Below are 24236 nucleotides of genomic sequence, written 5' to 3'. Positions count from 1 at the left end.
ATACGTGTAATCCTCTCAAACAAAATCACGAATAACACTTGTACCAAGAAAGTAGATGCTAGACCTGCACTGCATGTGACAGAGGCAGGAACTGCTCCATCTCAGGCTACAATGATCAAAATGGCTCATACCCTGGATACAGATGCCTTTGCTAGCACCCTTCATGCTACCAACAGTGAGTTGCAAGCACCTACCTGACCCTGGAACCTAGATGTAGGTTTTAGTTTCAAAAGTGTTTAAGTTTCACTCGAGCTGTGGTACTTCAGTGTCAGATTCAAATCAGCATGGAATAAGAAATAACCTTCTAAACATGAAAATCACAAGGAAACCAGGTGACCCCATTCCAGTGCCCTCCTGGCGACTGAGCTCCTCCCCAGCTGGCGCTGGTGTTCGCCAGGCAGGTAACTCCCTGGAGATGCTCCTCCAAGGTCCCCAGTCCTCAGCATCACTAGCCCAGTACACGATCGCAGCAATTCATGCCACCAGCAAGCCAAGTGAAGGGCGCTTTAAAAAAGGCAATTAAAAAATCTTCCTGGTAACATACTTTATATCTTAGATACAGTCACTAGAAATAAGCATAAGTAGTCTCAACAGGTCCTAGCTGAAGACAACCGTTCCAAGTAAGAAAAATACAATCCAAAAAGCTCCACAAATTATTGTTTAGTAACTAAAAAGCAAACAGATCAAATCAGACCTGCACAGGAAGACTCCCAATCTTACATATACAAAGCTACAGTCACGCTTTCAAGCAATACCCATTTTTTGGCAATCTTTTCACAATACCTAACATAAATAAAATCAATTTTAAAACAGGGTTGAATTCAAGTCTTAAAAAAAAGAACACAGATGACATTACTTTGAACTCTTGTTACCTTTTTTGACTTTGCTTTCCATCTTTAATTTTATTTTTTAATATGTATATAATTGTTACCATAGCAGATTTTGACTCAAACATTAAATTATGACAAAAAGGGAAACAGTTTGGCAAAGGTGGGAAAATGGCCGTTTATTAAACCTGGCTGCGTTTGGTACATAAAATACCGACAACACAATGGTCTGGGCAAGAACAGTCTATTAGATTAGAGAGCTGACAAGGCTCCACACGCTAGTGACTCTGCCAATGTGCCTATCCAAAAAGAAAACTAGTGTCAACAGTAATGTTTGGACCCCACCGTGGTCAGATGTGAATGTGTTCAGCTCTTAAATTTCAATTGCACCAGATGTGTGCAAGTGTGCAATTGCAGCAGGAGTTCATTTGCTTCAACCCTTTCAGGCTTTGCCTGAATTTGTCTCTCTCCAAGTCGTTCTTTGGAGAGTGAAAGATGTGTTTTGGGTGCTAAATTACAAAGCTTTTTATACCTAACGCAGCAAACAAAACCAAATATATCTGAATAATAGGAAGTGCTTCTCTAAAGATGCAGCACAGAAAAGCTTCTGCTTGAAGACTTTAAGTTGCATTAAAGAAGGCAATAGATACAGATTTCTTTTTAAATGCTATACACTAAAATTACCGTGCTTCCCCCAAGCTAGAGGATACACACCGCTGTCGTTAGCTAGCATGATACTCCAGCTGTGACTACCTAAGCCCCCAGTCACACATTTCCTTATGGATTTGCAAATGGATTTTTAAGTAAAGTTTTCCAGAGTCCACAAAATCACAACCTCCACGCAGTGTAGAGCAGCAAAATGTCCAGATGCTAGCAAGCATGGGTGATGGGATTTGTTTTCTTTTTAAGGCCAAGACAGATCATTTAGGCTGACCTCATACATAACAGAGCAGGGAATTTCACCCAAGATTTCTTACATCACACCAAAAATTTAGGGAAGCTGTACATCACAAGACTGGAAAGCTTCATAAGACTTTACAAAATCAGGAGCTCAATGGATACAATTACTCCATTTAAGATGACCAGAGCTGCTGGCCAACATGAGCTCATCACAGAGATTCCAAAAAGCAGGAGTCTTCTGTATATGAGCAACAGCAAATTTGACCGTGACAGAATAAGCATTTCTTACGTGCAGCATCTTGGAAACCAGAAACTGATGACACTGCACTCTCCTACTTCTTATTATGCTACTGAAGCTCATACATGACATAACACATACAGCTTGAACACATCAGTACTTAGAGATGCAGAATATATCAAATACACAATTGGCTAAGTCTTTCAAGTAGTCATACGTGCAGTACAGAGCATCGTTCTTTGCCAACGTAGCTGACTCTGCATGGACCCAGAAGGAGGGGATTCCCCCGTGCTGCATATGCAGGAAATGCATGACCCTACTACCACACACACATCCCCCAATGCGTGGTTAAAGCCCCTTAAAGGACCTTAACTTTCTGACCTGGGAAGTCAAATGTCAACCTTATGGTTATACTATTTTCATATGCTATTTAATAACAAAAATCTTTTAATAAGCATCTTCACGAAAGTCAGTTGCTTATTTGAATGTCTGGTCCCTAAGATAATGGCTGAACAAGTTTTCCTCCAACTTTAAACAAACATGTATCACCGAACAAGCATCAAGTTTCGCCCCACAGTGATTGCTTTGTAAAGTCGTAACTGATGAACACAACATCTTTGAATGACAATCCTTTTTCAACCATAAACATAAAAAAAAAATATCAGCTAGTGGACAAGTACACCCTGGCATGGATACGTACAATCCGGACAGCAGAGCGACTACTTCGCTGCATCCAGCTCAGTCTTGAAGTAGCCATCAAACGAACAATTGTCCTTACTCAGGAGGAATCTGTTCCAACAGAGAACTGAACTGCGAATCTGTGCATCTGAAAGCACAAAGGCTACCTCCTAAGCAGCAGGAGAAACTGCTTCGTCTGCCAGAAGCCATCTTATATCTGCCCTGTTAGCTGCAAGCTTTTCACACTTTCCACCTAAACCTCACATCCGCACATGGACAAAGCCCAGGCCTGTTTACTCTCAGATCAGGTATGGCTTTTCTGTTGCTGCCTCCTCAATGGCAACAGTTACCAAGTCACACATTAGTCTATAATCTCAAACTACTGAACCAGACCAGTGATTTTCAATCATCTTTGAGCTGTTAACGCCCAGGCTTCTTCCAATAAATGCACCAAGCCCCTAAAGTGTTTAAGCCTGATATTAATAGGTTTGCTTTTCTTCCTGGTTCATCTTCGATCCTTACAAGCAATCCATGAATCCTCACAGATCTGAAAATGAGACATGGATGACTACCGGACTAGACACACCTGGATGGATGCACCTTGCATGGCTAAGGTCACTGTTTTCAACAACAGGAGCTTGTGCAAAGAGACCTCTGTCACTGAAAGCGTCTTGCAGGTAAGGAAGGGGGATCATCTTCCCCACAGTTGTTTTGGACACAGATTCAATATAAATGAAATTCTTCACCTCACTCAAAATGCTGGTATTAAAAAGAAGGACTAAAATATTGAATTCTACACATTTCCACTAGAGGATACTAATCTTGGGATTCTTTAGGTCAAACTTGCCCACCATGCTCCAGGACATCACTATTAATTCAAGCAGAGAGCATCTTAAACTCTTCTTGATATGCTCGGGTTGTGCTGCCCTTTTTTCCACAGAACTGCTTCAGAAATTCAAAGAAAGCATTTGCTTCCGCTTAAAAAAGAAACAACAGATACATGACTCATTCTAAAAAAAAAAAAAAAAAAGCGTTTTGATAATGAAGGAGTACATTTATGACATTTATCACATTAGCCAAATTTGGTCAGCTAGACCCCTTGGGAGGTATCGTTCCTGCCGCTCCACAACTCACCAAAGCCCCCAGAGGAGGTCTTGCAATGACCACGCAGTAGGAAACCCACAAGTACACAGAACAATCCGCTGGGAATTAGGTTTTTGATGGGATTCCACAGAGGTCTGCAGTGGGCCAAGCATTCCCAATAATCTGAAACTAAATACTAAGTCACTGGTAATAAAACTCGCAGATGACAAAGACTTGCAGAGCAGTGAAGTCCAATTGGTGAAGAAGGCTGATCTGAATCCAGAATGTTTGAGAATAGCCAAAAGTAAACTCAAATATCTAAGAATATGCAACACATGCCTGTGAATGGGTCTGCCTTGGAAATCGCTGACTCTGAAAAGAATGTCAAAGATTTCTAGGGAACAAAAATCTCGGCAATAGGATCCTTAGTATTATAAACAGCAAAAGCAAGTTTAGCTCTGTAATACTCCACTGGTGAGAGATGTCAGACTTGTGCAACATATATTTTCAGAAGGATACCAGGGACAAATGGAGATGGTATAGCACAATACCTCTTCTCCCTAAGTCAGTCAAAACCCAACAAAATGCCTCACAGTGAGTAATCAAACCCAAAATGTGAAACTTATCCAAAAGACTTTAGAAGTGACAAAGCCATTAATGGTAATTCTCTTCACTGGGGCGAACAGGGGATGCACAAAGAGGCTCCTCACGCCGCTACCGAAAGGTGCTGTAGATTCACCAACAAGTGGAAGCTGAAGACAGATTCATAGCATACCGGGAGCTCACATTAAACAGGGAGGACTAAACGTGGGAACAGCTATGAGGGAAACGATGTCTTCAGCCCAAGCCTACCTCCTAAGGTCTGCAAACCAAAGTAAGATGCCTTTCTTCCAAAAAATACTTTTGTCAAACACAAGTTGTGCTTTAGCTATAGACGAGTTATTATGCTCAATACTGGGTAGAGAGACAAAGTTTAGATTGCTTGTTGGTCCTCTCTGCAGTTGAGCCTTAGTTAAGCAACACGTTTGAGAAACAGAAACAGGTTGAAAGCCATTATTTCAAAAGGAAGACAGCTGAAAACAGGGGCTTTGGACCAAATTACCGTCTCACCGTCAAAAAGACCGTTGCTACCACAACACTAATACAAACACCACATTTCATACCAATACTGCAGACACCTGCATCTATTAGTCTCCCAGCTTTTGCCATATTAAACAGGCTTCACTTTAAAGCTGGTTCCCTAATGTTCACTCACAAGGGAGTAGGAACAGAGCCTGGCTAACATGAGGATGCTGTCACAGCTCATACACACACGCAAGAGCCAAGCCACCATAAATATTACAAGGAAGAGCTTTGCTTTTCTGAAAAGAGCAACCAAACAAAGGCTGGCTCACTGTAGCTCCTTCTTGGCTAAAGAAAGGATGGTACTTCCAATAAGAGAAAAACCACCTGTCCCAATCCCCCTTGCTTCTCTCTGTAATCCCATAGGCACCAAACAGCTCTGGCAGAGACGGTAACTCAGTAAAGGCAACACGCCCCAGCAGGAGCAGTTACGGCACCACTTTTAAAACAACAGTAGGGTTAGAGTGGGGGGTTTTATTGTGGATTGGTGTTTTGTTTTTTTGTGGGCTTTTTGGGTTTTTGTTTTGGTTTGGTTTTGTTTTGTGGTGTGTTTTTTTTTACAGTCTTTCAATTCTAAATCACTGGAACACTTGCTAACAGCCCGCAGGATAGCTATTTTATATTCAACAGCATATTATAGTTTACATTCCAGGCATCGCATTGGATGCAATAACCATGCAAACATCCAAACCAAAATCTCTCCCTCTTGATTAGGAAAAGGCTACTTGCTCCTCCCCATTGGGCTCTGTTGTTCCCAGATGTCACACGCAGCTTTGTCACAGCAGTTGCTACAAAGTCATCCTGCTTCTGGATACAAAGGGGTAAATGATCTGAGTATGCAAAGGCTTCTTGGAAACAGCGACTTTTCAGAGCTGTTCTCTGACTCGCTCCCACTGCAGGAGGTGAAAGGTGGGAGAGAAACAAATGAAATCTAATGCATGCATTTTCAAAACAAAATAGACACACACCCATCAAATCCACTGAATCCCCAACCCATCTCCTCTGCCCTTACCTCTTTGCTCAGACTAACCTCCAGCAAAGTGAGTTTTTAGAGTAGAGTTAATTCAAGTAATCAGACTGATCACCCAGGTTTAGTCCAGCCCAAGCAGACAGAGCAGGCAGTCCCAGACCCAGGCTTGTCACGCAGTGGCACAAGTAACAGAATTAGCTGCAGAAAAATAACATATCACCAAACAGCCACCTCTTCTCACTACTTCGTCCTGCTTCCACCAATAAATCTTATACCTGAACAGTTCACTCACCTTCTCCCTGTTCTTCAGGCTGTACTTAAACAGGTTACACTGTGTCCCCTCCAAGTCCAGCTCAAGCCCTTCTTCTACCACCTTGCACAAATATCCAGAATAACAAGTGGAAAAACATCAACAGTGAAAATTGTCAGGACTGACCTTTCTGAATCCTAAAGCCAAAACACGAACTGTCTCCTCACCATTTATCTCCACTCCGTATCTGGCCTCTGACCTATCACTTGCCTCTGAGAGCTCCCTGCTCATGCTGCCCTGGCCCTCGTCCCACACCTACAGCCTGCTTCCAAACCCATGTATCAACACTTCATTATCACTGAGCAGGAGACAGTTGCCTCTGCCCCCATCCCTCCTCAAGCCTCCTCCTGCCTTCACCCCCTTCCCACCACTTCTCTGCGGTCACCCCAGACTCAGCTCTCCCAAGCCTAGCTCCTGCACTGCTGCCTGTGGGACACACACTCCTAGCATCAGCACCACACTCACTCAGGTTCATTTCATCTGGTTCCCCTGACAGGAGTAGTTAAACAGCTCCATCTGGATGCTCCTGCCTTTTGTACCCTCTAACCACCACTGAGAAGCAGGAAAAGAAAAAGTTGCCAGAAGCAGCTGCTGCCTGCGCAGCACAGATATCAGTGGCACCACCGGCACGAGTCATACCACTCCAAAACTCCAAAAAGGAGCCACTTTGCAGCCTGCAGAGGAAGTATCTGAGCTCAAAGAGGGCCCCTTGCACCACGTTGCTTTGAAAGCAGAGCTGGAAAAGGCTCATAGGCCCCTGGCAGGTCTGTACAACCTTTCCCAAGGATTGATTACTTGGGAATACCTCTGAGAGATATCTCTCCGGGCTTGAGGGGATTCACACTTCAGGGCTGCTCTGTGATATTGAGACATACTGACGGTAACAGTGTCAAGGAGACATGGAGAAACACAGTGTCCCCATGCTCACTTGCACAGAACTCTGTACGATCTCCTTTGCAGACAAGCCTACCTGGTAAGGACTCCCAACAGCATTACAAAGAGCCGTGTATTGTTATAGCCAGATCAACAAACTTGTTCCACACTTTCCACTCCTGCTGCCACCCCCAGGACTTGATTTTGTGCTAAAAAAACAGCCTCTATTTTCAGAATAGCTGCTGCTATTGCACTGACCTTCCCACACAAGTTCCCCAAAACATAGTAGTCCCTGGAGCAGAAGTGATACAGCCGACACCTCGTGTCCCAGCCACGGTTCCCCAGCCCACAGGCTGTTCTTCTATGCAGCCATATGTTGTCACACTTAAAGCAGCGATGAATACTTAGCCATAGCCCATCATACGTACAACGAATCTCCCTAGGGAAAAAATTTTCATCCCGGGGAGGTGCAAAAGATCTAGTTCAGCATCCAACCTTTAACAACGCACAGGAATTAACCTTCTTCTACAAGCTCACAAAATCTGACGAGGCACACACAGTTCCTCCATCTCCTACAAGGAAACTCTTTTCACAAAAGAGGCCCTTAGAACTGGCAGCCTCCCTGCTGGACCCCGGTGAAATGTTCCTTGTACCTTGGGTCTTTGTATTGCCTGCTCCTCGCAAGACCTCCCACTTTGGTGCATCTCATGAGCTGTGTGTTGCACTCCAGGCCACAGTGAACTGGAAACAAGAGTATAATGCACAGGGCCTAGCTATGAGGTTGCCAGAACATATTGGTTTGAAACATCACAGAAAATATTCAGCTCCATATTTTCAACAGTAGCCAGGAAGAAAATGCATGGAACAATTTTGAGAACTGTTTTTCAAAAGTCATTTAAATCAAATTATGCCCCATCCACACTGGCAACAAAACCCTCTCTACTAACTGGAACTGGTTTTCTTTTCTTTGCGTGTGTGTTCTTTTCTTTTTGGTTTAACTTTTTTTTTTTTTAAACTGGCTCCCAGACATCTTTTTCTGGTAATGTGGACAGGCACTGCAACACTACAGGAATGGGTGCCAGGACAAAACCTATGATGCACAGTCCGTAGAATAAATCACTCAAGAGGGGTGGATTAGAGGAAAAGAGCAACGTAAGGTTACGTCTTCAAAGGTATGATTCTCCGAAATCACTGCATTTTCAAACTACTGCGGAAAGATATTCAGTTTGTATCTGATCTAAACAAGCAGACAGGTTTTTGCATTAACTGCAACTTCAAGACTATACCACGAATCAATATATATTTTAAAAGATATAATTATTACACAGTGCTTGCATGTAATCAGAAAAGAATCTACTTGTGCTGAGTGTGTGTCATTTGAAAGCTGCAATGCCAAGCAAATCCACACCGTTGGCTCGCACAGACCCAAAGTATTATCCATTACTGCCTTTTTTTTTTTAAACAATACAAGTATGTATGAAAAACATATTTCCTGGAAACAGTGATACCCTTTGAAGACTTATTCAACGTTTCATAAACCGAACAAGCCTGCACCCGCACGTGCCCGTAAGAGGAAAGGGGGTTGACAATGCCAACTAATCAAAATGTGCTGGAAGGGCGATCCAAGAGATTTGCATACCTATACCTCCCAAGGCTGTATAGGTTTCAAACTTTGTTCAGAACTGTGTAAAAATAATTTCCCATGTGTCTACAAAAATCTCTTACTGGTGATCAGCACTTTAACACATGAAGGATGAAAACAAACAAATCAACCAAGAGTTAACACGTTGCGGCTCGTGCCTTAAGCCCCTCACTTTTCTTCTTCCTTTTGATGGGGCTCCAAGTGCCAGCTCTCAGGGGTCTCAGCCCTGCACATGTTTTGACACACTTTCAGAGCCCAGAATGGTACACCTGGGACAAAGCACACACTGTTCAGGAAGTGTACGGGGGCCAAGAAAAGCAATAGAAATTTCCACAGTTAACTTGCATTACTGGTTGCCAATAAGCCTCTTATTATGAAAACCCATAATTGGAAACTGTCATATTACAGAACAATTTATGGAAGTTTTCAGAGTATATATGCCCCAGTGGGAACTTCCTTTGACTGGTGTGTTCCATCAGCCCAGGTCCGCTTATTTATTCACACAGTGGGAGAAGAACATCAGGAACCCAAACAAGTCATCGCTGAAGCGTCACCCAGACTCCCACTCTAGGAGTGCTTCAAATAGTTATTAGCTCCTTAGTCTTTCCAGTCATCCACCTTTATGGATGCGTTCAGTCAACAGCTGGGTCGCCCTATCTTTATTCCATTTTATCTTCTGCAGAAACATTCCTGCACTTACTTTGTAACCAGCTGCTCCTTTGAGGACACAGAAGGCAAAATGCAGCTGCTCTGGGCTGAGTGCATCCCACTATGCCTGCCTCAATCCCATCACATGAGCTTGGCAAAATTAGATACTACTCCTACAGGAGTAGGTCTCTACCCTGTCACACCGGAGAAACTGGCACCTACATTAATTCCTAAATCAGATTTCAGTTGTATTAAAATATGGCTCCAACCAAGAACAACAGGCTCCTCCAATGCCAGCACAACACTATTGAAGTAAACTACACAAATCCAGCCAGCTCTCCCTTTGCAGACAGTCATGTCTGGGTGTGAAGGTAAAGGGATTTTCAAACAGGTGCTGGAGATGCATCCCAGGAAACTTAGAGGCTTTTAGCAACAGAAGACTAGAAGCCCACCTTAACACTGTATTTTCCATACACGAGCCAGCAGGCACCATCTGCAGAGAGTGGTTTCTCACTACGAGCAGCTCCATCCTCTAGGAAATGGGTTGAGACTTCAACTGACCACCAGGTTCACTGTATTTTGGCAAGCTGCGCTGCCAGTGCAAGTCATGCACACCAAGACCACTGTGAATTCAGTATCCTCCCGCTGGGACGGACACAGAAAAGCTCTGTGCTTCGGGGGGAAGCTGTGGCAGAACAGCGACAGCCGCGGCTGAAAAGAACCACCCGCAGAGGAAAGGAATTGGAAGAGATAATCCCTGCAAGCATGGTTAATTGGGAAAAGAAAATCAGATGATTCACTGGGGATAAAAGGCAACAGCTTCCTCTACTGTTGACAGCTTTGTGTCCCTTAAAGTCACCACTGAAGAGAAGACAAGCTATGAGCCAAACATACTCCTTTCACACTTGATACCAGCAAATTCTGACTCTGGACAGCATCTCACTGCAACATAAAGCACCAAGTGTCTGTGGAGGAGAGGAGGGAGATGACAGCAGTATGTTTTGCTCAAAAATTCCTGAATACACAGTCTGGGTTTTCAAACTGGGAACATTCCCCACCTGTGACCCAAACCTGCTACAAATCCATTTATTTGGGTTTCCTGACTTAAAGACGGTTTCACTCCAATGCGCAGGGGAGCCTTTGAATGCCTAGCTAGAAAGTGCAGGTGGGACTGCCTTCATATTAAATCACTATCACAGCCAGGAAATCCCAGACTTCCGTATCTGTTTTGGACTCTCAACAGGTTCCTTACAAAGCACATAAGGAAAATAATCCTGCTCTCAGTCATCCACGACTTTTGGTAAATCATTCAAATGATCTTGCCTGGTTTGCACTACCTGACACTCTGTAGGCAGATCTACATATTTTGTCCTGAAGGTGTTACAGCTGAATTTCACACACCTACCAAGGCAGAGTCCAAGTGTGAAAAGAAGGCTGAAAATAGCAAAGCAGCTGTGGTAAAGCCACACACACAAATACTTGCTTCATGGGTATCAAAGCAAGAGCACATCAAAGAAAAACACATTAAGGCAGCTGGGGAGGCAGGTGTCCCAGGAGAAAGCAAGAGGGGTATTTCTCCACTCAGAAAATGGGGATGATAATTTGATTTACATGCAGATGTGAGGATTAATGTTTCCAAATACTCCACATAGGTTCAAAGCGTTACTGAACTCTTGGAGGCTTATCAGAAACACTAACACACCAGTTAGCTTTCCATGAATGGAGGGGAGGCTTTCTCTCTGCTTCCCACCCAGAGACTAAGGCTTAATCACACAGACGGTGTTCAGGGTTTCACAACCGTAGATCAGACTTTCACAGCAGGTACTCACGTAACCAAAGGGCAGCATTAGTTTATTTACAGCTGCTAGCTGAAATTAAGACAGGATGGAAACAAACGTCCCACAGTTCCAAAAACAAAAAACAGGTTTTTTGTCATTGGGAGAAATCAAATTCTTACTTCTGCACACAAAGCTAACAGGCTTCTCACTAATCACAGCAATTATTGAATTCCTATTTAAAGATGACCTGAGACATCTTTCTATTGTATTGCATTTGGGAATATCATTAGAACAGCAAAACAGAAGCAAAATCATTAATGACTCCTATAGTCATAACCATAGCATAGCTACCTCTTCTTAAGTTTCAGGCCCTTACTAATAAGAATTTTTGGCAATTTGGTTATTCATGCCTATCCAAAATTAGTTCATACCTTGGTCAAAATATTTAAAACCAGAATTTCAACTAGTTCAGAACGAAATTATCTGATTCTGAAATGTTTAGGTAATTGTCTATTATAAAACTAAATTTTTAATACAAACTTCTTCACTGAACTCACCTCCAGCAGCAAAACCAGTTCACCAAGCTGCTCTGCATAAACACAGTTCTGCTATGACTTTTTCTTGTTGTGTAGCTTCATCTATACACAAGCAGCAGCAACAATACCGAGGAACTAATCTCTTTCTAAAAGTGAGTCATGAACCTGCCACAACAGCAGACACACTAGAAAGGCGTACGAACATTCATGTCTCCAGGGAATTGGTATGTCTGTCTTTTCCTGCTGGAAGACCAGGAAATGCCCATTCATGGCACAGGTTCCACACACCACTGTCTCTGACAAAATGTGTCCTTTCCCAGGATTATCTGTTTTCTAGTCATGCTCAGTTGCTTCAGTCAGAACCAGGGACGTATCTTACCGACGGCTCTACTGAAATGTATACAACATTGTTAATGCTCCACAAAACTTCTAAGAAGTTTTTATTAAAGACAAAAAGCATTAATAGGAGGGAATAGATGAGAACAAGAAGGTTATACGCAGACTACCTTTGATAGGAGCCCACCTTAATGGAAATTCAAGTAAACTTGCTTGAGTTTGCATTTACAACTAGGGGCCCAAGGTGTAGTAAAGACGCTTCTTGAAACAGATGCTCAGCATTTTGCTGAGGACACGTATTGCTGCAGTGTTTTCTCTCCCCTTAGTGAAAACAATCAATATCACCAGGTTTCCTCTTGAAATGGTGGCAGGGAAACAACTGCTGGCATTTGCGTCATATGCATCTGCTCGTATTACTTAGTGACGAATCCTATTAAAAAGCAAGCACCTCACGCAAAACATCTATAGCTCAGTTTGCTTGCATTTACCTTTAGCAACATGGTACGCTTCATTAAATTTTGAAGCAGTTTTTACTAGAAGCGTAAAATGCATCAGCATCCTTCACCAGGCTTCTCAGCTTATTTTCATGACGTCAATATTCAGGTTGATTTAATCCAGTGAAAATATACATTGATTAAACATGGTCTCAGAGCATCTCCTGCAGCACTGAAAAGCGCAGTAAATAGGAATGACATTTTTACTTCTTTCCTTCAGAAAAGATTCCTTCAGAATAAGATTTACCATTACCATAAACAAGGTATATCTCACCTTTGCGAGCAGCAATTTAAAAAGCCTCTCCCTGCAGTGAGCACTGGGTAGGACTGGCCACCACAGAGCTCCCCGCTTCTTGATGCCAGGTACTCTCTGGCCTGTTTTTCCTGCCTGGCAATGGACGCTGTTTGTCAAAAGCTTTTCTACAGAATGAATCAGAAGTTAAGCTCAATTGTTATAATTCAATTTAAAATTTAATGCAGGGCAAGGGACTAACACAGGGTAACTTCTGTTGTACTACTTCTCTACAAGCTGCGTATCACTAACAAGAGATTTCAGTGTATGCTTTTCCTCTGTAAACTCAACTTAGAGCAGTACAGGTTTTCTTTCCCTCTCTCAAAATTCATTAAAATGCCTTATTCGAGCTGAGATTTTGTATACAAGTTTTCTGCCAAGAACAAATTTTTACAATTGAGTTTTAAGCTCCTTTAAAAAAAAAATCCAGAAATTTATGATGGAAATACTGACAGTGCCCATAATCACAAGTACAGAAACATTACTGAGATTGGTAGTTTGTACCCCATCCAAAAAGAAAAGAAAAGTTGGTGTCTCAACCAAATTCCACTTTTGTTCTGTAACAATGGCCAGTTACGAGCTCAGTAAAACAGGTGCAAACAAAAAAATACCAAGGATTTAAACACTGATGATGGCAGCATAACGCTGTCACCTCGGTCATTAAATTCTGATTGTGCAAAAGGTTTTTTAGAAAGTCTTGAATTACTTTATAACTCATTTCCCCTGGTCAAACTCCTCTCCTAGTGGTCATCACAGGCTAACTTGGCAAATCTTTGAATTGTGCTTCCAAATCCTAATAGCTCGGCCATTCCCAGAAATGATTAATATAAGGATTTATATTCAGCTTTGTCAGTTTTATCTCCCGGCTCAGTCTGATGAAGCCCACCACTATACAGGTGCAGCTCAGTCACACAGAAGCCAGCCATTCCCTGCGGATAGACCTCAGCTCTGCCCTGCGACTTGTCATGAATTCTCCCCTCTGCCTCGGGATAAACTTTGTGTCCCAGTAAGAAATGGATGGATGCACACTGTAACAAACTGAACCTCACATGCTACGCAAAAGCAGTGATGACCTCCCAGCGACATTGCCTGGAAGAGCTATACCTCAAATAGAAAGAATCAATGTCCACCTGTAGCAATATATTCCTCTTAATATTCCGAACACACTTCCAATTCTCTTAACAAATACACAGTAAACACCGTAATGCAAAGCAGAATTACAAGAAATATTATGCACTTCGTTGTGTTAAAGAGGTACAAAGCCGAGGGGCTAACAGGCCACATGGGGAAGCCCCACAGCGTCAAGTGTTAACCCCATTCAACACTCTTGCAAAACGAATCTGAGAACAGCAAAATTCAGAAGCACGGATCAAAACCATGTGACTGTGAACTAGCCTTGACACCTGTTTATGTCACTAATAAAATATTCAATATATGAAGAACACTGGGTCTCCAAAAGTGCCTCAACCGGCGCTGAAATGTGTTAGTCATCCAACAAGAACTCTCACTTTAACACTGGAAATTACAGAACAAGGAAATCAAATCCAACGTTTACAAGTTGGCCAGCTCCAGCGCTAAGTCTGGACTGTGCTACCTGCAAACAGTCATCACTAAAAACTACAGATTGCCAGTCCTTTTTACTAGGAAGGGAGTATCAATCCCTTGCAGTACATTGGGTACAATTACTGGACTCGGAGACAGGCAGCTACACTGGGCTTTCAATCTGAACAAGCCCAGTAAATTCAAACCTGCTTCATATAGATCCGCTGAACTCAAAGAAATCTTCACTTGCTCAACCTTCCCCTCTGGGTAAAAGTAAGTATGGGATGACATTTAACAATCTTCCTTACCTGGAAGAAGTTATTTCAAGAATATCTACAAAAGTAAACTGTAACAGACTAAATGCATTAATGATAAATTGTTTAAGCAACATGACAAAAGAAAAAAGGCAAATTCACACTCAGAAGAAAAGCAGCCTTTTCTGGAAAACTGAGAAGAAAGTAAACTTGTGTTCATTACAATTATTTATGTATCATTTCATTCAGCTGCTTCCATAACAACTCCTGTCACGTAACTTCAGAGAAGTATATTCTTGAAAATCCACAAGTGACCGGACTAAATCTCAGCTCCACTTCAACGCAGGGAAGTTTGGAAAGCAGCCTCTGGAAACAGCACCACCGCCCTGCAACTTGCCAACTGAGTTTTTGTTTATCTTTTAAAAAAAAATTAAAAATTTAGCCCTTTTATATACACACACTTTCAAGATAACAGGATTTTCTTCACAGCTTTAAGTTAGGCACTGAAGTACGTTGTTATGATTAGTTTTATCACATTGAATCCAAACGCCCTGGATTATTAATCAACTGTTCTGACAGGTCTCCAATAATGAAACATGCCGTGAAGCTAACAATGACTGACCATTCATCTTAAGCAGAAAAGGAAGACGGGCAAGTTCTCAGATGCTACCCAGGCAGCACATAGCTTTAGGAAACCCCTTCCATCTGCTTTCTCACGAGCAAAACCAGTGTATTTGTTGGCGTTGACACGGCAAACTTCCCACTTGCCTGCTCCCATTCTACTTGTACATGACAGCTACCACATCAAAGACTATTAGTACCCAAAGCATTGGCATTGTCTCGAGAGCTGAGGACAGGTGAAAAGCAAGTTAATGCCCTCTCAAGTAAACATTAAGTCCTTCACTTCCTTTTTGCTTAATACCTGCTTAAATTCTCTGCTTTGTTTTGAAATGTCTGTTCACCCTTCAAGCTAATTTGCTCTTTTTACCATGTATGATGCTACGCCTATGCTGTCACACCATTATCAGAAGAAAAAAACATTTCACACAATTTCACACATTTCATTTGTTCTCAGGCTGCTGAGGATCCAAATTCAAATCCCACTTCTCCACTGGGACCCAACGTCACCACTTTCACCTCCACAGCTTGACTACGCTGGGCACTGGCCTTGGGGATGGAGGATGCATAGACAGAAAGTAAATGCAGGAGAAAACACACGGGTAGAGATCAGCCATGTGAAGCGTTGAAGAGTGCACACACTCTCCCACCTCAGTCTACCCATTCTCACCCACAGACTACTGAATAAAGTACTTTATAACCCTTGGGCCCACAACTACACAGCACTGCGAGAAGTCAAGTGACACCAGGAGGCTGCACATTAGGCACTGGGAGCAACTGCAGTTCTTGCTTAAGCAATTACAAGCTGGCAAATACTTGCTCCATACCCTGCAACACCTCCCTGCACACACGCCCAGGTTGGTGGCAACAGCAGCTCCACGGGCACTCTGCTGGGGCAGCACCCCTGAAACGCTGGCCCCCCTTCACTGCCCTTTCTGAAGTTGAAGCTTTTGCTTCGTGTAGCAGATGATTAAATGGCTTTTACAGTCCCTGATCCAACAAATTAAAAGGGATACAAGTCCAAAAACATCCGGTGATAAGCGTTTGTTTGCGGTGAAACAATTAAACGGAAGGATTTGTCTTGTTAAACACACAGAAGGTTATCGATAACCTACCCTTTCACACCATGTCTTCCAGCTCCAGGGAGGGACCGGTTCCCACTCCCTAACAACGCACCTGTGCTGCCAGCCATGAGCAGACACGGCCAGTCACCTCCAACGGGGAGCACCTTCCGACCTACTGAGAAAGGCTCCCAAAGAACAACGGCTATCTGCAACACAAACTTGACTTCAAACCAAGTACATGATGAAACCTGCTTCCTTGTAAAATCTTATTAGGACTCCACCATAATAAAAACTAAGCAAGTTATTCAATTCTTAACTAATAATTTTCTTTCTAATTTGACTACATTGTAAAGATGTCTTATAACCTCCCAGAAGTTATTTTACTGCATTATGCAGTCCTATGAGTACAATTAAAGTGTTCTACCCAGGCTCTACAATATGAACGGTTTCCATAATTTCTTAAGAGGCCATTGCTTTCTTTGCCCAGCACAGTCCATACACCCCCAATTTATCAACCCTTAGTCTAGGCTAGTTAAAAACAAAGCAAATACTTCAAAAACTGGATGAAAACCAGTTTCACTTCTCACACCATTGAACTGTATTCCTCTTATTTTATCCTCATCATGACTTTATGAGCTGCTCCCACCAAATTCCACTTCAAATGACAATGAAGAAAGCTACGAATTTGTAATTGAAAAATGCAACTTAAACATTTAATAGTTTCAAATCTGCTAACAATATAAAACAATGAGCCAGAATCAGCAAGCTCTAAAGTACTGAGACCTGACCTAAAGGAAAACTAGAAAGTTGCTATGGTGCTTCAAAATTAGGGGTCAAGGTAAATTAACACACAAATCAGGCTCACTACAGACACTGTTTTCACCTGTACAAATATTTCGCAGCAAGTCATATAAAACATACGGATATTGCAGCAGAGGCACTGTCAAACAAGCATGCTACAGCCCCTCAACATAAAAAGCAATCTGTCTAATGATAAAACACAGAACTTTTAGAAGTATAAGTCAGTCCAACATATTAGCTCGAAACCTTGCAAGCTACAGTTCATGTTACTATGCATTACTTGGGAATTTAAACCACTCTTGTTCCTTTCGAACAGTCAAAAGTTGCCACACAAATACCAACGTACTCTTGACCTCCACAGGGAGCGGCTCATTCCTGTCTAACAAGCCAACAACCACTTCAGATGAAGCTTCCCCATCGCTGGCCTAACACGCTCATCTATCATATCAGTACTGTCACCTGCACTTGTATGACTTACTAGATTCTAAAGGTATTCACTTCTAATGAGTATTAGCTTTTCCAAAGCAACTCCCAAAAGTTTAAACACATCCTAAAGACTCTGGGTCTTTCGGGTTTTTTTCCTCCCCTCATAGCCAAGTGGAAGCACACGTGTGAAGTTTTCATCCTGGAGTCCCCAGCTGCAATACTTCATCCTAAGAGAAAATTCTTCAGATATGTCCTTCTGCAGGTACAACCACCAACGTAAAATGAAACCATTTCAACACACAGCATTTTTAATTTGAGAAGAATTACTGAATAGACTTACCAAATTTTGTCCATTAAACACTGACTTAAAAATAAACCTCCAAAGTCAGTTTTCTGCCCAGAACAAGTTTTACTGTAGACGCGCACTCAACTCTCTAAGCTTGGAACACAGAAAGTTTGACTAACCTCCACTTTAACTATAGTGTTCACACAAGTACAAATATCCTGCAAGGTGTTAAGACACAAATTGAACCTTCTTCAGTGAAAGTTTTAAAAAATCATCCTTGTCTGTCTGTATTCACTGTCATTTATCAAAGGCACATGAACTGGGTTTTTCAGTTCTGAACTCATTTATTTATACTGTATTTACTTCCACACAGTAAGAATATTAGGAAGACTGACTGAAAAATCTCACAGGTTTGGGATAAAAAAATTTTCACAACCATGTATCACAGATAATTGGGACACGCACACCTTTTTTATCTTTATTGTGAAGGTTATGTATATCTGGTAAAGAAACGAAGCAAGTTTCCCCTGGTGTATCTTGAGAAAGAGCAGAGGTTTTGCTCAGCCCACATTATTTTTCACTTCAGAGCTGAGCGGATGCAATGCAGGTAGGAATATATTTATTCTGATGCCATTCTGACTAACCCTGGAAAACAGACTTGAAAAAATTTAAAAGATGGCAGCAACTAATAACACAGCACCTGTGGCAAATTTAAAATTCGGTGTTTGTGTTTTTCATCATTTTTTTAATATCATAATCCTATCACGCACAGCACATCCGGCCATGGACTCAGCTGGAAAAACCCTTTACACTAAAAATGGTCAACCCAGTTTAAACAAAGAGCATTGCCTTGGGTTTCTTGCCAGTCAGGACATAGGAACCATGCTACACACCTCCCCATATCTGCAAAGGGGAAGAGATTTTCATTAATAGACACAAGGGCATAGAGCTGCTCATCAGTGACAAGAACGTGCTCTCATCCTGGTCCTCAACCTCACCCAAGCGACACGGATCAACCTGCGCACCCGGCTACATCAACATAGGAAGTTAAGGCTGCGGCACGGCGCAGGGCACGGCTCTCGGCACGAGGATGGGTGGGAGGCAGCATGCCCAACCTACCGAGCAGCAGCGGTGTTGAGGCACATCGATGAAGACAAAAGGATCCGGATGTGAAATACCCCAAGGAAGAGTATTTGACAAATACTTAGCACTTTCTAAAGTAACTGATCCTTAGCTGGTGAAACCACAGTGTTTAATCGGAGAGGGTGATAGGCAAGTGTTGGGAGCTTTATTTCCTAATACCACAAAAGCCCTGCACAAAGAGTTGTGTATATTTTGCTGTCTGTCATTTTGTACAACGCCCTTCCCTCAAGCACTGGTCCTCAGAATGCATTAGACGTTGTTAGAGGAGATTAGTTTAACCGCAGATTTTTTTATTTTTTGTTTTTTTCTTTCATTCACAAAGCACTTAACAGAAATCAGTGCTTGGGATCTGGAGCTCTGAAGCACAATCTAACAGTTTATTTACGATCATAGCAATTAATTGCTCAAAGGCAAGCCTCAGGCCCAGGATCATTCGCATGTCACCGAATTTGGCTGCTGCACTGATGTGCCACCCACCCATTCCCAAGAAACCAGTGTTGTTAACTTGCTTAAGTGGCTTTGCTAGCGCGGGAGGGCGGACAGCTGAATAACTGACCACTGGATAATGCTGACTCCTTCAGTGACAAAAAGACAATGGTGAAGGAGAAAGAAAAAAAAAAAAAAAATCAATTTTGACGTGTGGTAGTGGTTTTGTTAGCAAAAAGTCTGCCCAAGGTCTCAGTCAGCTCATGGGAAATTACTGTGCAGATGGAGACACTGCCCTGACAAGGTCAGCCTTCCCCTCCCAGCCTTTCCTTTACTTGACAGTGACGGCTGCCACCACACCTAGTCTTTGGGCTCCATTATATCTTAGCCACTGATAGGAGCCACCCCATGGGAAAGTAGGATGGTGGGACTAAAATGATGTCAGGTACCATGAAGAGCATTTTCCTTTTTAGATTTAGAAACTTTTGAACCTTATAAGAGGGAGCCATCCGCTTCTGAGCTTTTTTTCCCCTCTACACACGAATTTTAACAATGCATATCCTGCCAGGAAACGTTACCATGCATTAGTGATAAAGCATTACATAAAAAGGTAAATTAAGTTTCCAAGACGCAAATCTGAGCTGATAAACCTATTACATCCACAGTTCAACAACTGTGCAGAGAAGAAAAAAGAATAAACAGTTTTAGAGAAAGCTTCGGGAACTGGGGGGAAAAAACAGGAAGAGTCGATAAAGTAACGCTGTGCTGTCAAAACACTGCTCGGACTACGCATAAAGCATAGCTACCCAACGAAATCCGATGAAACTAATGGCCATCCATTAACCTTGGGTATGTCTACATGGTACAACACAGACCCAAAGAGGTGAGCTCAAGCACCAGAAGGCTTGCCAACACAGCACTCCCCCATGGCATTAGACCCCCTGCTCAGCTAGATAAATAAACTAGAGCCAGACAAGCCATTTATTCTCACATAGGGGTGGCAGCGGCGGTGATGCTGCACAGCTCTGCAGTACGGGAGGCAGCAACCCTGCTCTCGGCCAAGTGACACAGCCGGGTGCAGTCACTGGAAAGGGTCGCCAGAATGTTCCCTCTGGATGCCGCTCGAATAGGGAGATACTGAAAGAAATCAGCAGGGAGGCCATACGCTGCCTCTCAAACACCGGCAAGCCAACTATACATTTATTATGACACAAAACTGGGATGAGTGGAGGATACACTGGAAGGCTGCGCTGCCATTCAGCGAGACTTGGACAGGCTGCAGACTCGGGTGCAGAGGAACCTGATGAAGTTCAACAAGGGCAAGTGCAGGGTCCTGCACCTGAGAAGGAACAACCCCATGCACCAGTACAGGCTCGGGGCTGATCTGCTGGAGAGCAGCTCTGTGGAGAGGGACCTGGGAGTGCTGGGGGACGACAAGTTGACCATGAGCCAGAAGTGTGCCGTGGCTGCCAAGAAGGCCAATGGTCTCCTGGGGTGCATTAAGAAGAGAGCGGGCAGCAGGTCAAGGGAGGTTCTCCTCCCCCTCTACTCTGCCCTAGTGAGGCCCCATCTGGAGTACTCTGTCCAGTTCTGGGCTCCCCACTTCAAGAAAGATGAGGAGCTGCTGGAGAGAGTCCAGTGAAGGGCTACGAGGATGGTGAGGGGACTGGAGCATCTGTCCTACGAGGAGAGGCTGAGGGAGCTGGGCTTGTTCAGTCTGAAGAAGAGAAGGCTGAGAGGGGACCTTATAAATGCTTATAAATATCTCAAGGGTGGGTGTCAGGAGGATGGGGCCAAGCTCTTTTCAGTGGTGCCCAGTGACAGGACAACGGGCAATGGGCACAAACTGAAGCATAGGAAGTTCCAGCTGAACATGAGGAAGAACTTCCTCCCTCTGAGGGTGATGGAGCACTGGAACAGGCTGCCCAGGGAGGCTATGGATTCTCCTTCTCTGGAGATATTCAAGCCCTGCCTGGATAAGGTCCTGTGCAGCCTGCTGTAGGTGACCCTGCTTCGGCAGGGGGGTTGGACTGGGTGACCCACAGAGGTCCCTTCCAACCGCGAACATTCTGTGATTCTGTGATTTAAGGGACAAGTACAACTGCAAGACGATGGCTGAACGGAAAGGCATTTGCAATGCTCCACAGTTGCTGGGCTGCTCTGCCAAGAGCATGAGCCTAAAGGTCAGGGGACAATACCTGGTTAGAAAGAGACTGCATTGAACCAGGCAGCAAGCTCCTCCCAAGGCCATGGGGTTGTGAAGCGCATGGGTCCCACAGGATCGTCAAACATGGCTGGGGTCTGCCCAGATTTGTTGTGGATGGGACCCTTTAGAGAGGACGCTTGTCACTGGACAAGCTCTCTTCCTCGCATCGAACAGAGAAGAGCTACAAGTCCAAACCTAAGCCAGACCATCACAGCAGCTGTAGTTACTACAAAGGGCTACAGCTGTAGACCTGATCTGCACAGAAAACAAACAAACAAACAAAAAAAATCAGGCAATCTGACATCAAAAGGGGTGATAAAACCCTGGAGGAAATTCACTTTACTGGAAAAAATCAAGTAGAGCATAAAGGTGAGTTACCTGGCTACTGTACTTAAGGCTTTTACCAGAACTCCCCACCCCCCTGAACAGTCATTAGGTCAGGAAGAAAGCGAAGCTCTCAAGGTAGCCCTCCCACTTCACACAGCTCCTTGGGACTTTCCCCATACAGCACCAACCTCGTAAACACGATGCCACAAGGGATTTAAAGAGACCACAGGAAAAGAGATGCCAATTTCTATAGAGCTTACAAACCAAAGTAGCCAACGTTCCTTCCAACAAACAAGCAAAAAGGAAGGAGAACAAGAACAGAAGGATGTCCTGGCAGCTAGCTAATTAGCAAAAGCATTACAGCCAGGACTTCCAAGCACCAACAAGAACTAAGCAGGATATACGCCTTCATGCAGGATTTTTTTTTTAGACATAACAGTGAACGATGTCTGGGGAATTCTTCGCCAGTCACTTTTTGCAACCAAAATAAACAAGTGCTAATTAGATCATGTCAAGTCTTCATTTTCACATTTCCAAAGCCGCTCGATTAAAAGTATGTGTTTTGGCACTGCTCTCTGTTTCAAAATAATTTCGACAAAGCTAAAAACAAAGAAATGCTTCAACCCCAGGAGGTGATACAGCTGAAGATGGATGAATCATTAGCATACTGGAAATCTAAAAAACTCATAAGAGACATAGACAGACCTACTTTCATGAAGCAATTATTGCCTGACATGACAGAACACAGAAAATAAAAATAAACCAACAGAAACAGCAAGAAAGCAAGGAAACACAAATGTGACTCCCTTTTTCAGCAGAGTTAGATCAGCACTTTGTCCTGCAGTACCTTCCTGGAGTCGTTATCAACACTTTATAAAAAAGCCTCCAGTAGTCAGTAGTTAAGGCTGAGACGAAAAGTGCAGATAGAATCTGGGACCTTCAAAAACCCATACCAGTTGTCTTCTCAGTGAGCACATGCTAAGAAATGATGTCAAGCACACAACTGGTGAAGCAGTGAGGAATTTGTGGGACAAGGTAATCAGGAGGAATTTTAATTTGTCTTTCAGTGTTTTGAGCAGCACCTCGTCAATAAGTTGACTGAAAGCATCACTTGCAATTCTTCAAGATGTTGCAGAAAGAGATGCTGTCCCAGTTACCGGTTCCAGGGCATTGATTTGTATGTTAATTGAGTGAAGGATAATACCGAGTAGCAAGCAAGTAAGACTTCCTGTGTCCACAGTATTAAGAAAATTGCTGTTGATGCATATAAATCACTGGCCACCTTCCACTGCATGACAGTGCACCAAGAATAAACTCATTCCTTGTTCTTGTGATGTGCCTAGCAGTTAGGACATTGGCTTCGGGAAGTTGAGGAGAAAGGAATCCCCTCATAGCAAATAATGTCATGAAGCTAGGAGAGGAGGGAGTGTGAGGCCAGGAGATCTCCCCAACCTGGCTGCACTTTGCCTCATCTGGAGGAAGACATAGGAACAGTGCTTGCGATAAGGCACAACCACCCCAGCCCTTTGAAGCCGGTGGCACGCTGGCTCAAAACCTAACAAATAGACTTCAGACAACCTTATCTTAGATAGTTACAAATTACCCTGTGTCAACAACAAATTTAAGGCATCCCATCCTTGATGACAAGTATCTTCCACATCTCCAAGAACCATGTGGTTATAAATGAGGTCCCACATCTTGCCCTAAAGAACCCTGTCATAGAAAAATCCCTGTCACTCCTCCAGCTGCTGTAATTCTTCATTTACATAAATCACCTCTATTTCAGATTCCTTGTCCCTCTGATTTATGGCTTCAAGAAAAATAAACATGAGTTAAGGAAATAAGGGAAAAGAGTTAATGAGCCAACCTTAATAGCTTTGACCACAGTAAATACTGCAGCCAGTTGTTGTTTCTCCGCCAGCCAATAACAAGAACACACATGCAAATAGATAGGTAGCACTTTTCCTTTTCTTCAGAACTGAGGATGCAATCCAAAACCACCTCACTTAGTGACTTTCAAGTTTGATTAACAGCTTTTTAATGTCATAGTAGCTCTTTTTGTCTCCAGCTATCAAGCTAAATTAGGGGCACGATCGCCCTAAAGAAAAACACAGTACAACCTTCATTGTACAGATATTAGCCCAGATGGGACTTTTATTATCAGTACACTTTATTTAAACTTATTTCTAATTATGTGGATCTGAAAGAAACCCAGACTATTGAATCTCTGGACAGTCTTTCAAGAAAGCATTTATAAAAAGTTCAGTGAGTTTAACGTGCGTGACATTCCAAAAACCAATCCCATCACAACAGGTATCCTGACTCTCTCTCAGAAGGTGCGGGCTCCAAATACTCATGTGATATCATCAAATAAGTCTCCAAACTGGCAAAAAACAAACAGTTCTAAGAAATACTA

General features: G+C 43.0%; 1 protein-coding gene across 2 annotated transcripts in view; it reads right to left on the bottom strand.

Moving 5' to 3' along the window:
- The window catches only part of DIS3L2 (DIS3 like 3'-5' exoribonuclease 2), a 200706-nt gene that overhangs the window by 140501 nt on the left and 35969 nt on the right, over positions 1 to 24236 (bottom strand). The gene's annotated exons all lie outside the window — the stretch shown is intronic.

The sequence above is a fragment of the Opisthocomus hoazin genome, chromosome 4 (genome assembly GCF_030867145.1).
Source record: "Opisthocomus hoazin isolate bOpiHoa1 chromosome 4, bOpiHoa1.hap1, whole genome shotgun sequence".
Taxonomy (NCBI): Eukaryota; Metazoa; Chordata; class Aves; order Opisthocomiformes; family Opisthocomidae; genus Opisthocomus; species Opisthocomus hoazin.
Note: the sequence above shows the minus strand (reverse complement) of the source record. Positions and strands in the feature narration are given on the sequence as shown.